The following is a 12,634-nucleotide window of genomic DNA, read 5'->3' as shown; positions in this document are numbered from 1 at the left end:
GACAATTGATTTTTTTTGGAAATTGCAAAGGATTTCTCATGTTGAGTTGTTATTTTCTAAATTCATTTGTGGATTGGAAGAGACATAGGACAGGGAGTTGTTACTCATTATAATCTTGGCCCAATCTGAAACATTGTGTTTATAATAACATCCACTGTCTAGTGTTTCCATGTCCCTTTTCCTTGTTGAAACTTTTATCCAGCAGGGCGCTAGTATTTTCTAACTCATATAAACATTTATTTGTTGAAGCTTCTGCTATTGTCAGAATTCTTGTTGATCAAAATCAATGGTATTTTGGTGCAAGTTACTCCAAGTATCTGTTGTCAGATTCATAAAGTGTTCTTATAATGTTAAAAGAAAAATTTATAATGTGGACGTAGGAAGTTTCAGAATATTTACTGAACTAGGGTGGAATTTGGAATTTAATTAAATGCATCATCATGTAGAGATGCTGATAAAGTGGACATGATTAGTCAGATCAGTAGAGCTTCTGGTGTGTACAATCATTGTATGTCATATCTTAATTTGCCAACTTTATACTTATAAAATGTAAGATGGAGTATGCGCCAAAGGATGATATGTTTGCTTGTTTGTTGCTTTAGGCTTGTGAAGGGCATAAAGATACTGTCGCTTTACATTTGATTTCATCATGCCAGAAGTTTTTATTGTATGAACATGGAACATTAAAGTCCTTGAATGGCTAAGCACGCCAATGAATATTAAATTCTACAACAATTTTTGCAGTGTGATTGGTCCAATTGTTTTTGGACACAACAAAAACAACTAATGATCAACTAATGCTCTTCACTCTTCAGTCCTTACTAAAATGATTAAGATATTCTAAAGTTAGATTTCAGCCTGATGAAGAATATTCTTTGTGACTGTACAATAGTGCAAGCAGAGCAATTAAATGTGCTAGTTGTTGTAAGATTTTTACTGAATATGTGTGATAATACATATAGTTTGTCAGGAGTAGGTTTATTTGCTAAAATCACTCATTTTACAATTTAACAACATTTAGGAAGTGCATTTCTCGGTGCTCTAGCATTATGTTTAGGCAAACTTATGGTATTAATTTCTTTTTTTTTATCTAACAGAAGTATCAAGTAATTATCTTTGCAACCTTTTATTCTTGGACTTTCGTTTACAAAGCCGGTTAGCAATAAAGCTTATCAAGTGTTTAATTCTTTTAGTATTTATTTCTTGATTGACCATAAGTTATGATGTAGGTTATTGAGGACATGTCTATACAAGTCAATGTACCTGCTCTAGCAATGGAAGAGGTAAAAATATCTTTTGGAGTTGTCTTTTAGTTTATGGTAAAAACAGTTACGAGTCACTGAAATACAATGGTTTTGCAGGTTGCTCCATTGGCCGTCTCAGATGCGGCTATGCTTGCCCCTGAGGAGATTTTTCATGGAAAAGGAAACATCAAAGAAGAGGCAGAGTTAACAAAAGAAGAGAGGAAAAGGAGACGGGCCAACCAGAAAAGAAGATTTCGAAGATTGAAAGGTATCCTTTATTCGCTTATATTTATGGTTCTGCTTATTTTCATGCTTGTCTACAATCTGTGCATAATGGTCAAAAAAATTAGTGGCGAACTTGTGACAGACATGATCCACCACTTAGAATTACATAGTTCTTGTGCACAGGATTGTATAATTTCATTTTGCTCTTTTTAGGTGTCCTCAAGAGTATTGGGAAGAATGCCAACAAGCTAAAAAAATGAAGAGACTTTAACAAATTAAGGAGCACTAGGAGCTGCAATTCCTCCTCTTCACTGACATCTAAGTAGAAAATCTTGTGTTATATTGTTCTACCTTTGTTTTAATAGTGTTATCATTTTGTTGGTTGCTTATGAAATTTTGTTGGTTGCTTATGAAATTTCTTCAGAATGTTATAAATATTATTTTTGAATGTTAGAAAATTGTATATTAAATTTTATTTTGAAATTTAGTATTTTGAATGATTTATAATATTGGAAAATTGTGTATTAATTTTTTTTTATTTTTTTTCTAAAAAAGACAACGATTTTTCACCGTTGTCGTAGATAGTTTAAAACTGTTGTTGAAGACCCTGTTATTAAAGGTAGACGCTCAAAGACAACGGTGAAAAACTATTGTCTTTGAAGGAAAAAACAACAGTTTTTCACCGTTGTAAAAAATGTTGTCTTTGCCTTCAAAGACAACGGTTAAAAACTGTTGTCTTTTGCCACCTCTTTTAACAACACGGCCTTTAACAACAGTTCAAAATGACTTACGACAACGGTGAAAAACTGTTGTTGTTTGAATTTTTTCTTGTAGTGAATGGACAAGCCGAAGTAACCAACATGGAAATTATCAGAGGACTCAAAACAAAATTAGATCATATTGGTGGTAGCAGGGTAGATGAATTACCAGTGTATTGTGGGCATATTGTACCACTCCTCAAGAAGCCACAAGAATTACTCCTTTTCACCTGGTTTATGGGAGTGAAGCAGTAATTCCGATTGAAGTTGTAGTGGAATCTGATCGAAGGAGGCAATGCGGATCGACGCCTCATGGAACTTGACTTAATAGAGGAAGCACGGGACAAAGCGGCAACCTGGCTCATTTTCTATTGCCAAAGAATGAGACAAAATAATAACAAAAGGGTTATTCCAAGGTTTTTTCAGGTAGGTGATCTTATATGGAAGCACATCAAGCCTATTGGAGATGTTAACAAGATGGAACTACAATGGGGAGGACCTTATAAGATCATACAGAAACATGTATCAGGATCCTATTACCTCCAAGATGCAGAAGGGAGAAAACTCGAACGACCTTGGAGTACTAATCATTTGCAACCATATAGAACTTAGCAAATATGCCTGTAAGTAATTCATATATTTTGTACAAACATTATTGATATGAGTAACAGAAAAGGTACATGCAATATTATTGGGAAGGGTCATATACTTCTCTTTAAACCCCCATCCAGTTGATCGGGGACCCTAAGGAGTGATCAGACAGTATTCCTTAAGGGGAACCAGAGACTTTAAACCATCACAGTCGATCGGGGACCTTAAGGAGTGATCAAACATGCTTCCTTAATGGGAACCGAAGACTTTAAAACATCGAACAATCGATCGGGGGCCTTAAGGAGTGATCGAACAAGCTTCCCTAAGGGGAACACGAGACTTTAAACCATCATCTAGTCGGTCGGGAACCTTAAGGAGTGACTGGACAGGCTTCCTTAAGGGGAATCAGAGACTTTAAACTATCACAGGTGATCGGGGGCCTTAAAGAGTGACCGAACAGGCTTCCTTAAGGGGAACTGGAGACTTTAAACCATCGAATACTCGATTAGGAACCTTAAGGCGTGACTAGACGAGTTTCCTTAAGGAGAACCAGAGACTTTAAACCATCACAGTCAATTGGAGAACTTAAGGAGTGACAAGACAGGATTCCTTAAGGAGATCCAGAGACTTTAAACCATCACAGTCAATCGGGGACCTTAAGGAGTGACCGGACATGCTTCCTTAAGGGGAAACAGAGACTTTAAACCATCGAACAGACGATCAGGGACCTTAAGGAGTGACCAGACAAGCTTCCTTAAGGGGACTCATAGACATTATGCCATCGAACAGTTGATTGGAGACCTTAAGGAGTGACCGGACATGCTTCCTTAAGGGTAACTGGAGACTTTGAACCATCAAACAGTTGATCGAGGACTTTAAGGAGTGACTGGATAGACATTCTTAAGGGGAACTGGAGACTTTAAACCATCGAACAATCGATCAGGAACCTTAAGAAGTGACCGGACAACATTCCTTAAGGGGAACCGGATACTTTAAACCATCATCCAGTCAATCAGGGACCTTAAGGAGTGACTGGGCAGGCTTCCTTAAGGGGAACTGGAGACTTTAAACCATCACAGTCGATCGGGAACCTTAAGGAATGAACGAATAAGCTTCTTTAAGGTGAACCGGAGACATTAAACCATTGAACAGTCGATCGAGGACCTTAAGGAGTGACTGGACAAGCTTCCTTAAGGGGAGCCAGAGACTTTAAATCATCACAGTCGATCGGGGACCTTAAGAAGTGACCAGACAGGTTTCTTTATGGGGAACTGGAGACATTAAACTATCATACAGTTGATCGGGAACCTTAAGTAGTGACCGGACAAGCTTCCTTAAGGGGAACCAGAGACTTTAAATCATCCCTAAGATCAACCATGGGTTTTAGCATCAACATTACTTTTATTGTAAATGTTTAATTTTGCTCGGGCATACAAATTCGATCGGTCCATCATACAGTCGGGGAAAGCCCAGAGGAGCATTTATATTGCAGATGTTTAATTTTGCTCAGGCATACAAATTCTTCCGGTCCATCATACAGTCGGGAAAACCCCAGAGGAACATTTATATTGCAGATGTTTAATTCGATCGGGAATACAAATCCGACCTGTCCATCAAACAGTAGGGGAATAGTCTAAAAGTGCATTTATATTGTATGATTATCTCAACCAGAAATATACGTCCAACCGACCTATATATATATATAAGCAAGTCATTTAACTCATCATATAAATCCGGAGATCATCAGAAAAAGTTCATTTAGCATTATATATCACTTAAAGGATAACTATGAGATCTACTCCCTTCGATTATAATTTTTCTATGAGATTTCTCTACATATGACTAGTATATTGAAAAAGTTCATTTATATAAACACTTGGGTGGTCATGAAGAAAGGGAAATCACACAAGGAAGACAGGTAAGTGTAAATTTTCATTAACATTTGATAAACAATACGTATCATACAGTAAGGATGAAATAATAAAAAAAATATAAATGCAAGATCCCAAGTTCACTCAAATTTTCTTAGAAAATCTTTTGGAAGCTCCTTGTTAAGTTGTCGGCGATCTATAAACAAGGGAGGAGGTTCTCTCGATAGGTAGCCCCCTTCTCTCAATTGTGTAATTACCCCTTCAATAGAATAGGTAAGGGTTCCTATAATGCGTTGAGCGTATTCTCCACCAAACTCAGGAGAATTTAGATAGGATCTGCGCTTGCTCTACCGGCGCTTTTCCTCACTTGCTTTATATGCTTGAAACTCATACTGTAGGCTATCCTTTTCCCCCTACAAAGTAGCTTTCTCTGCCTTAGCCTCCTCTAGTTCTTGCAAAAGTGAGCTTATCTATGAGTCCTGGGCTCGTGATCCTTCCTATTACTGAAACAAGAAAAAATCTTTAGAAGCTAACTCTAGGGCTAATTCTAGGGACTTCGAGCTATAGGATAACTGTAATTGGTCTAGAAGAGCGATTTTGTGAGTAGTATCTGAGAGAGCTTTATCTTTTGAGGTCATTTCAACATCAATCTTAGAATTAAGCCCTTGTAATTGTAGTTCTAAGTTTTCCTTTTCTACCTCTCGGGATTATAGCAATTGGCGGCAGTCTTGTAGAGCTTTTTCTAAGCTAGCGTTGAATTCAGCCTGTGAATGCACCTTATCCTGTAGCTGAATGAGTTCATTATTAGGGAGATTGAAAGTAGCTTGTAATTGCTCCACTTTATCTTTAAAAATTCGGTTAGTCCTTTCTAAATCCTCAGTTAGCTTGCTCAAATGTAGGCTTGAAGCATAGAGCTGAATAGAATAACAACATAGTTATATTCTATGTTACCAATTAAGAAAGTTTAATCAGAAACTTACTACAGTAGCTTGACAACTATGATCATCAACAAGTTCAGATATTGTATTCCTTTTTATATGTGCCTGCGACTACAACCATGACTCAGCTAATGATCCTTTCAGTTGAAGTAGCCCGTTTGAGGTGGGAACAGAGGTTTGACAAAATTGGGATGGTAGCCCATGAGATTGTTTGAAAAGGATAGAGGAGCTGGTAGAGGTAGTAAATGGTGAAGAAGAAGAAGAAGGAGGAAGTTCAGAACCCTGTGAAGATGAAAGGCTAGCTAATGAAGGATCCTATTCAATGGATGTTCTGATTGGCCCGGAGGTAATTGATCTCCTGCAAGGAGTTCTATTAGCATGGGGCTTGGTGGAAGAAGAAGGTAGAGCTAGAAGGATAGGCAATGAAGCCACAGGAATAGTTGGTGCTTCCTCAAGTGAAGAAACAGCTGGATGAATATTAATAGACATAGGAATAAGAAGTCCTGGCCTCATCATATTCAGAGCAAAATTAGAATGAGCATGTGTAGGAAGGGAAGGTTCCTTACCTCTACTGAGGGAGATTTCAGAAGAAGTAATAAGAATATGTTCAAAAGTAGCTATAGTGGAAGAAAGTGGACATGGGGAGGAAGCATGAGGCTTTTTGCATTTCACAACAAAGGGACCTTCTTGATCTGATGAGCTTGAGGATTCTTAAGGTTGCTCAGACAGAGGTAGTAAACCAAGAGAGGAAGGGTGATTGAGATGATGATCCTTAATAATTCTTTCCCCATTCTAGTCAAGACTGCTTTTGTGAGTCAAGTATTCTTGTGCATGAAAGTGAGAAGGACAACATCGACTGGAAAAAAGAAAGATTCATGGTGGGAACAATATTACGATGGTTAAAAACATGGGTAAGGAGAATAATCTTACCAAAGGAGAAGTCCAAGGTTGTGTCGGCTGTGCTAATACCAAAAAGCAAATAATATGCCTTTTGTGATTAGAGAAGCCAAGTTAAACTTTATACCTTTTAATTTCCCCATAGTAGAACGAAGGATGGGATCTTCGAAGGTATCACCTAATTGGGGAATAGGGGAAAGATTTTGATGCCAGGTTATCAGGTATGGCGGTGGAGAAGGAAGATGCATAAAAAAGAAGTTATCCCGCCATTCTCCTTGAGGGGGAATTCTATGGAACAAGGTGATTTTAGGGCGTGATTGAAACTTTAAAATGCTATCTTCCACTTGATAAGGAATGAAAAAGTGATGGAATAACCGAGGAGTTAAAGGAAAATCAAGTAAATGAGAAACAACAACAAAACCAACCATAATAGAGAATGATTGGGGGACGAGTTGATTCAGGGGAAGGTCAAAATACCTACTAACATCAACAAAAAAGGGATGAATGGGAAATCTAAAACCACATAGAACATGATCCCAGAAAATAGCCACATTCTCTGGAGGAGGAAGATGAGGATGATCCCTAGAAATAGGGGTGGCCAGGTATGGAGGAAAGTTATAGTTCCATTAAATCTCACAGGCTTCCTGTGTAGTAAACTTGGAGGAACATTGAGTGTACCACTCATCAAGGTCAACATTGTTAACAGGAAGGAATAGTAAAAAAAAGGATAGTTACCGGAAGGTGAAGAATAAGAGATACACAAACTAGAGGAAGAAGATGAAGTGTTAGGGATTTTCCTCTCTTTTCTCTTTAAAAGCCTAAGTAGGGTATCGAAAAAGGTGTTTCAAGTAGAAATGTTAGATTAAGGTGATAAGAAAAGCGGGACCAAAGAGGAGTCGATGGATGGATTGATACGGCAGCGGACATAATGAGATGGGAGCATATCTAACGTCATAGGTACGCGTATCACCAATAAGGAAATAGTATTGCTAGCCGATACAAAAGGTTACGTTCCCAAGACATTAAAGCCATTATATCCAAAAAGGTTGAACTTAAAAATATTGAGATCCCAAAAGAGATTAAATATTATATACTTTTGGTATTATGAATTTGGTCGTTCATTACCAACTGATCGAATTTTAAGACTAGAATATATATGTATGTATATAAGCTCGGTCAGCCGTTGCTGGCCGATCGAGTCTGAAAATAAGTTAAAAATATATGTATATAAAACTCAACCAATCATTAAAGACCGGCCGAGTATTCAGTTTGAATAAAATTAAATATAGAAGTGAACTTGCCCAGCCGGTAATGGTTGGACAAAAATTGTTATCAAGAAATGAGGTATAGAATAAAATAAGGATAATCTACTTGTAGGAAGATTAATAAATAATAACCCTAAGGACAATAAAACAAATTCGAACGTAAACTCTGATCGAAAATAGTAATTAAACCCTTCAATAATGAAACCAAATCAACTACAATTAACATAATGTCGTATAAATTTTTGGGTACTCAACAAGTAAGTGTTGGAATCCCAAGGTATTTTGATATGATCAAACAAGTTAAGTTAGGTCCTATTTTATCTAACCCTTGTGTCTAAGTGTGCAGGAGCTTAGGAACACAGGAAGTAGAGTGGAAGAGGCGGCTAAGGAGACGGACGACACGGGGACAGAGCCGACGGGCTCGGTGCGTCGGAGGGACTAGGTGACCGCGGAAGAGTACACCGGTGGACGAGAAGAACGTGTGCGGCGTTCGAGGGACGAGAAACCGAGAAAGAAGGCTGCTTGAGGAGAAGGCCGGAACTTGGGTTCGGGTGAGCCCTATTCCGGATGGTCGAGATCACCGAAGCTAGCGGAACCGGAGTTGAAGACCCGGACCGAGCCGAGCTGAACCGAAGTAGAGCTACCGGCAAGAAAAAGTCAACCAGAGTTGACTTTTGGGGTCCGGGGCGCCCGGAGCTGACTGGGGCGCCCGGACCCCTCCAAGGCGCCCGGAACGTACCGGGGTGCACGGAGTGAAGATTTTGACCAGATCGAGTTTTGACTCGATTTGATCATTGAGGGATAAAATTTTATCCCCCCAGGGTGCCGGGACTCTTCAGGGCACCCCGACCAGTGCTATAAATATAACACTGATTAGCATAGATAATTTAACTCACTTGTAATCAGTTTCTTAGTCTTTACTTTTCTGTCTGTGCTCTCAACGCTGTAAGAGGCTACTCCGCCAAGAGGAGATCATTAGATACTGTGTCTTCTTTTCCTTCGATTAGCAATCCCTTGATTGCAAACCAAGTAAACCCTTTGTGTCTAATCTCTTTTAATTAGTCTCATCTCTTTATTATTACAAGTGTTTGTTAATTAGTTGATATATCTAAAAAAGGTTAAATTTATTTTTGTAGGGAAATTCACCCCTCCCCTCTTGCCGGCCTCCAAAGGGACCAACAAGTGGTATCAGAGCAAGGCGCTTTAGGAGGACTAACCGCCGATCGAAGCAACGAGATGGCCGGACCAAGCATCGTTCCACCAAAATTCGAGGGGGACTTCGCACATTGGAAGCGTCGTATGGAGGTATTCCTAAGAACTGATTTCGAAATTCGGTTAATTATAAAGTATGACTTTGTAGCTCCGACGAATCAGAATGGAGAAGAAAAAGAAGAGAGACAGTGGACAAAGAAGGAGTAGAGTGATTCCATAGCGAACAACCGTGCGGAATATCACTTGTTGAGCGTGTTGCCGCCTCAAGAAGTCAACCGCATCGGAAGCTAATCGTTGGCCAAAGAACTCTGGGAGAAGTTCCTGGAACTCCATGAAGGGACATTCGAAGCAAAACTGGCTAGAAGAGACATCCTCCGGAACAAACTGACGAACATCCGTCTGGAAAAAGGTGTGAAGGTAGTCGATCTACACGCGAAGGTAAAGGAATTGATTACTGGTCTCAAGAACCTCGGTGAAATGGTAACAAACCGGGACACCATATGCTACGCACTCAATGTGTTTCCTAGAACTTCAGAATGGACATCAATCGTCGACGCCTACTATATTTCAAAAGACTTGGAGGTAAGTACTTTAGAAGAATTGTTCTCTACTCTTGAGTGACGTAAAACCAGGTGTGCAGGGACAACAAAGGAATCAAGCCAGATGACCGCACTAAACGCAACCAAGGATGAACCCGAGTCAGATTTAGAAGAGGATCAGGAAGCATATATGGTAAGAAACTTTAAAAAGTTTTTAAGATCTAATAAGTTTAAAGAAATGTAGAATAAAAAGAATCCAAGAAATAGAAGAAGGATGTGTTGCTACCAATGTCAAAGGGAAGGACACTTAAAAGAAGACTGCCCAGAACTAAAGAAGGACAAAGGCAAGATACCCAAAAAGAAGAAGAATCTAAAAGCAACTAGGGACGATATTTCATCATCTGAGTCCGAGATTCAAGAATATGCCGGGATAGCACTGATGGAAAGCTATGAAGGGCAAAGTACATCAGAACCCAGTATCAATGAAGGGAGAGCAACCTCAGATGAATGCAGCGAAGCAGGGGGAGAATCAGGCTTCAAATCTAATATGGTAACTGAGGTATGCCTCTTACCTCCTGATCAACTTTACTTTGGTATTAAGGCTATGGAAAAATCCATGTATAAATTAGAAAATAAAAATAACAAATTAGAAAATGAAATTTTAGAAACCAAAAGAATTTTGGAAAAATCATGTCTAATAGAGGATTTTGATAAATTGAAACTTGAAAATGAAAAATTAAAAGAAGAAATAGAAAATTTGAAAAAGTCTACCTGTTCAAATATTTCTACTTTTAATACTTATAGAGGATTAAACTGATACTATAGGTTTTACCAAAGTCAAATTAGAAAAATATCAAAAGCTTATGTATCTAGGAAATACTTGGTTATCCCTGTAGGTAGGAACCTCTATTGGGTTCCGAAAATATGTTTAACTTGAATTTAAAACTAAACTTAACATCTTCAACGAGAAAGTTAAACAGATAATTTCTTTATGAAGCTTTGTCTAAGGAAGTGGTTGTTTCTCCAATAACCAAGAAGGCCTAGTGCCTCACCACGACCTGGAAGCCAAAATACTGAAATCAAATGCTTAATTAATTTTCTGGAAAAGTATTAAAATTAGAATTAAATAATACTTAAGGGGGCGTTTGGTACGCGCGTTTTCCATTTTCATTTTCTGGAAAATGCACGTTTTCTGAAAAACGGTGTTTGGTTTGCATTTTTCGCGCGCGTTTTCTAAAAAATTGGCTATCATTTTCTAGAAAAACAGAGAATGACAAAAAGTCATTTTTTGTTTTCTAGAAAACGCACGTTTTCCAGAAAATGAAAATGAAAACGGTGCAAACCAAACGCACCCTAAACGTTTTTAAATATTTGTTTTGAAAATTTTATTTAACTTAGAAAATGTTTCTATTGCAAATAATGCTTTAAAAGAGTTATTCAATTTGCTTTAGAAAATATATTCAAAAACTTAGAAATTTTTTTAGTTACAAAATTTTTACGTTGCAAATTAAAATATTGTCTTAAAGTTTTTTTAAAAAGATTTTTTTTGATATCTTTTCTGCCGCACAAAATTTTATAGAAAATTATTGTTTTACTTAGAAATTTTTGCAAAATTTTTGAAAAATTAACACATTTTTTTTTCTAACTCTTTTTTTTTTTAAAAAAAACACTTAATTTTTTTTAAGTTAGAATTTACCTTAGACTTGTTGAAAGGAACCTCATTTTTTATATGTGAGGAATGTTAAGTCTAGGGGTAGGTATATATTTCTTAAATATTGAAAAATCTTTGGACTTATTTGCAAATTAATAATTTTTATTGCATATGTTTACCCTAAGTTAAATTGGGTTGCTCACATCAAAAAGGGGGAGATTGTTGGAACCCCAAGGGGTTTTGATGTGATCAAACAAGTTAAGTTAGGTCCTGTTTTGTCTAACCCTTGTGTCTAAGTGTGCAGGAGCTTAGAAACACAGGAAGTCGAGCGGAAGACACGGCTAACGAGAAGGATGGCACGGGGAGAGAGCTGACGGGCTCGGTGCGTCAGAGGGACGAGGTGACCGCGGAAGAGTACACCGGTGGACGAGAAGAATGTGCTCGGCGTTCGAGGGTGAGAAATCGGGAAGGAAGGCTGCTCGATGAGAAGGTCGGAACTTGGGTTCTGGTGAGCCCTATTCCGGATGGCCAAGATCACCCAAGCTAGCGAAACCGGAGTTGAAGACCCGGACCGAGATGAGCCGAACCGAAGCAGAGCTACCGGATGGAAAAAGTCAACCAGAGTTGACTTTTGGGGTCCGGGGCGCCCGGAGCTGACCGGGGCGCCCGGACTCCTCCGGGGCGCCCGTAACGTACTGGGGCGCCCGGAGAGAAGATTTTGATCAGATCGAGTTTTGACTCAATCTGATAGTTGGGGATAAAATTTTATCCCCCAGGGCGCCCGGACTCTTCAGGGCGCCCCAACCAGTGCTATAAATTTAGCACTGATTAGCACAGATAATTTAACACACTTTTAATCAATTTCTTAGTGCTTTACTTTTCTATCTGTGCTCTCAACGCTGTAAGAGGGTATTCCGCCCAGAGGAGATCATCAGATACTGCGCCTTCTTTTCCTTAGATTAGCAATGCCCTAATTGCAAACCAAGTAAACCCTCTGTGTATTACAAGTGTTTGTTAATTAGTCGATATATCCAAGAAAGGTTAGATTTATTTTTATAGGGTAATTCACCCCTCCCCTCTTGCCGGCCTCTATAGGGACCAACAGTAAGGACAAAAACAAATTGCGCAGATAGTTATAACATCATGAAAGGGTTAACATTCAAAATTGTTCTGCATCATAAAAACATGTTGTCAGATCAAAACTAGATTAGCTGAGGGAATAAATCAGGGGGTATGCTTTCAACTAGTTACCGATGATCGAGAAAGTTAGCCGGAGGGCTAGAAGCTAAATGCCCTTTGTTTTTTAGTTGCTTTTTGCCCCCCTCAACCCCATGAGTGAAAGCTCTGGCAATCGAGGTAGCTATGGAAGCATTGAATTTAGGAGATTCTAATAGTATTCTTTTTCTCTTCTCAAATATGTGATCTTCACCCACCTTATAATCT

This window comes from Zingiber officinale, chromosome 8B (assembly GCF_018446385.1).
Source record: "Zingiber officinale cultivar Zhangliang chromosome 8B, Zo_v1.1, whole genome shotgun sequence".
Classification (NCBI taxonomy): domain Eukaryota; kingdom Viridiplantae; phylum Streptophyta; class Magnoliopsida; order Zingiberales; family Zingiberaceae; genus Zingiber; species Zingiber officinale.
The sequence above is the reverse complement of the archived record's forward strand: the minus strand, read 5'-3'. Positions refer to the sequence as shown.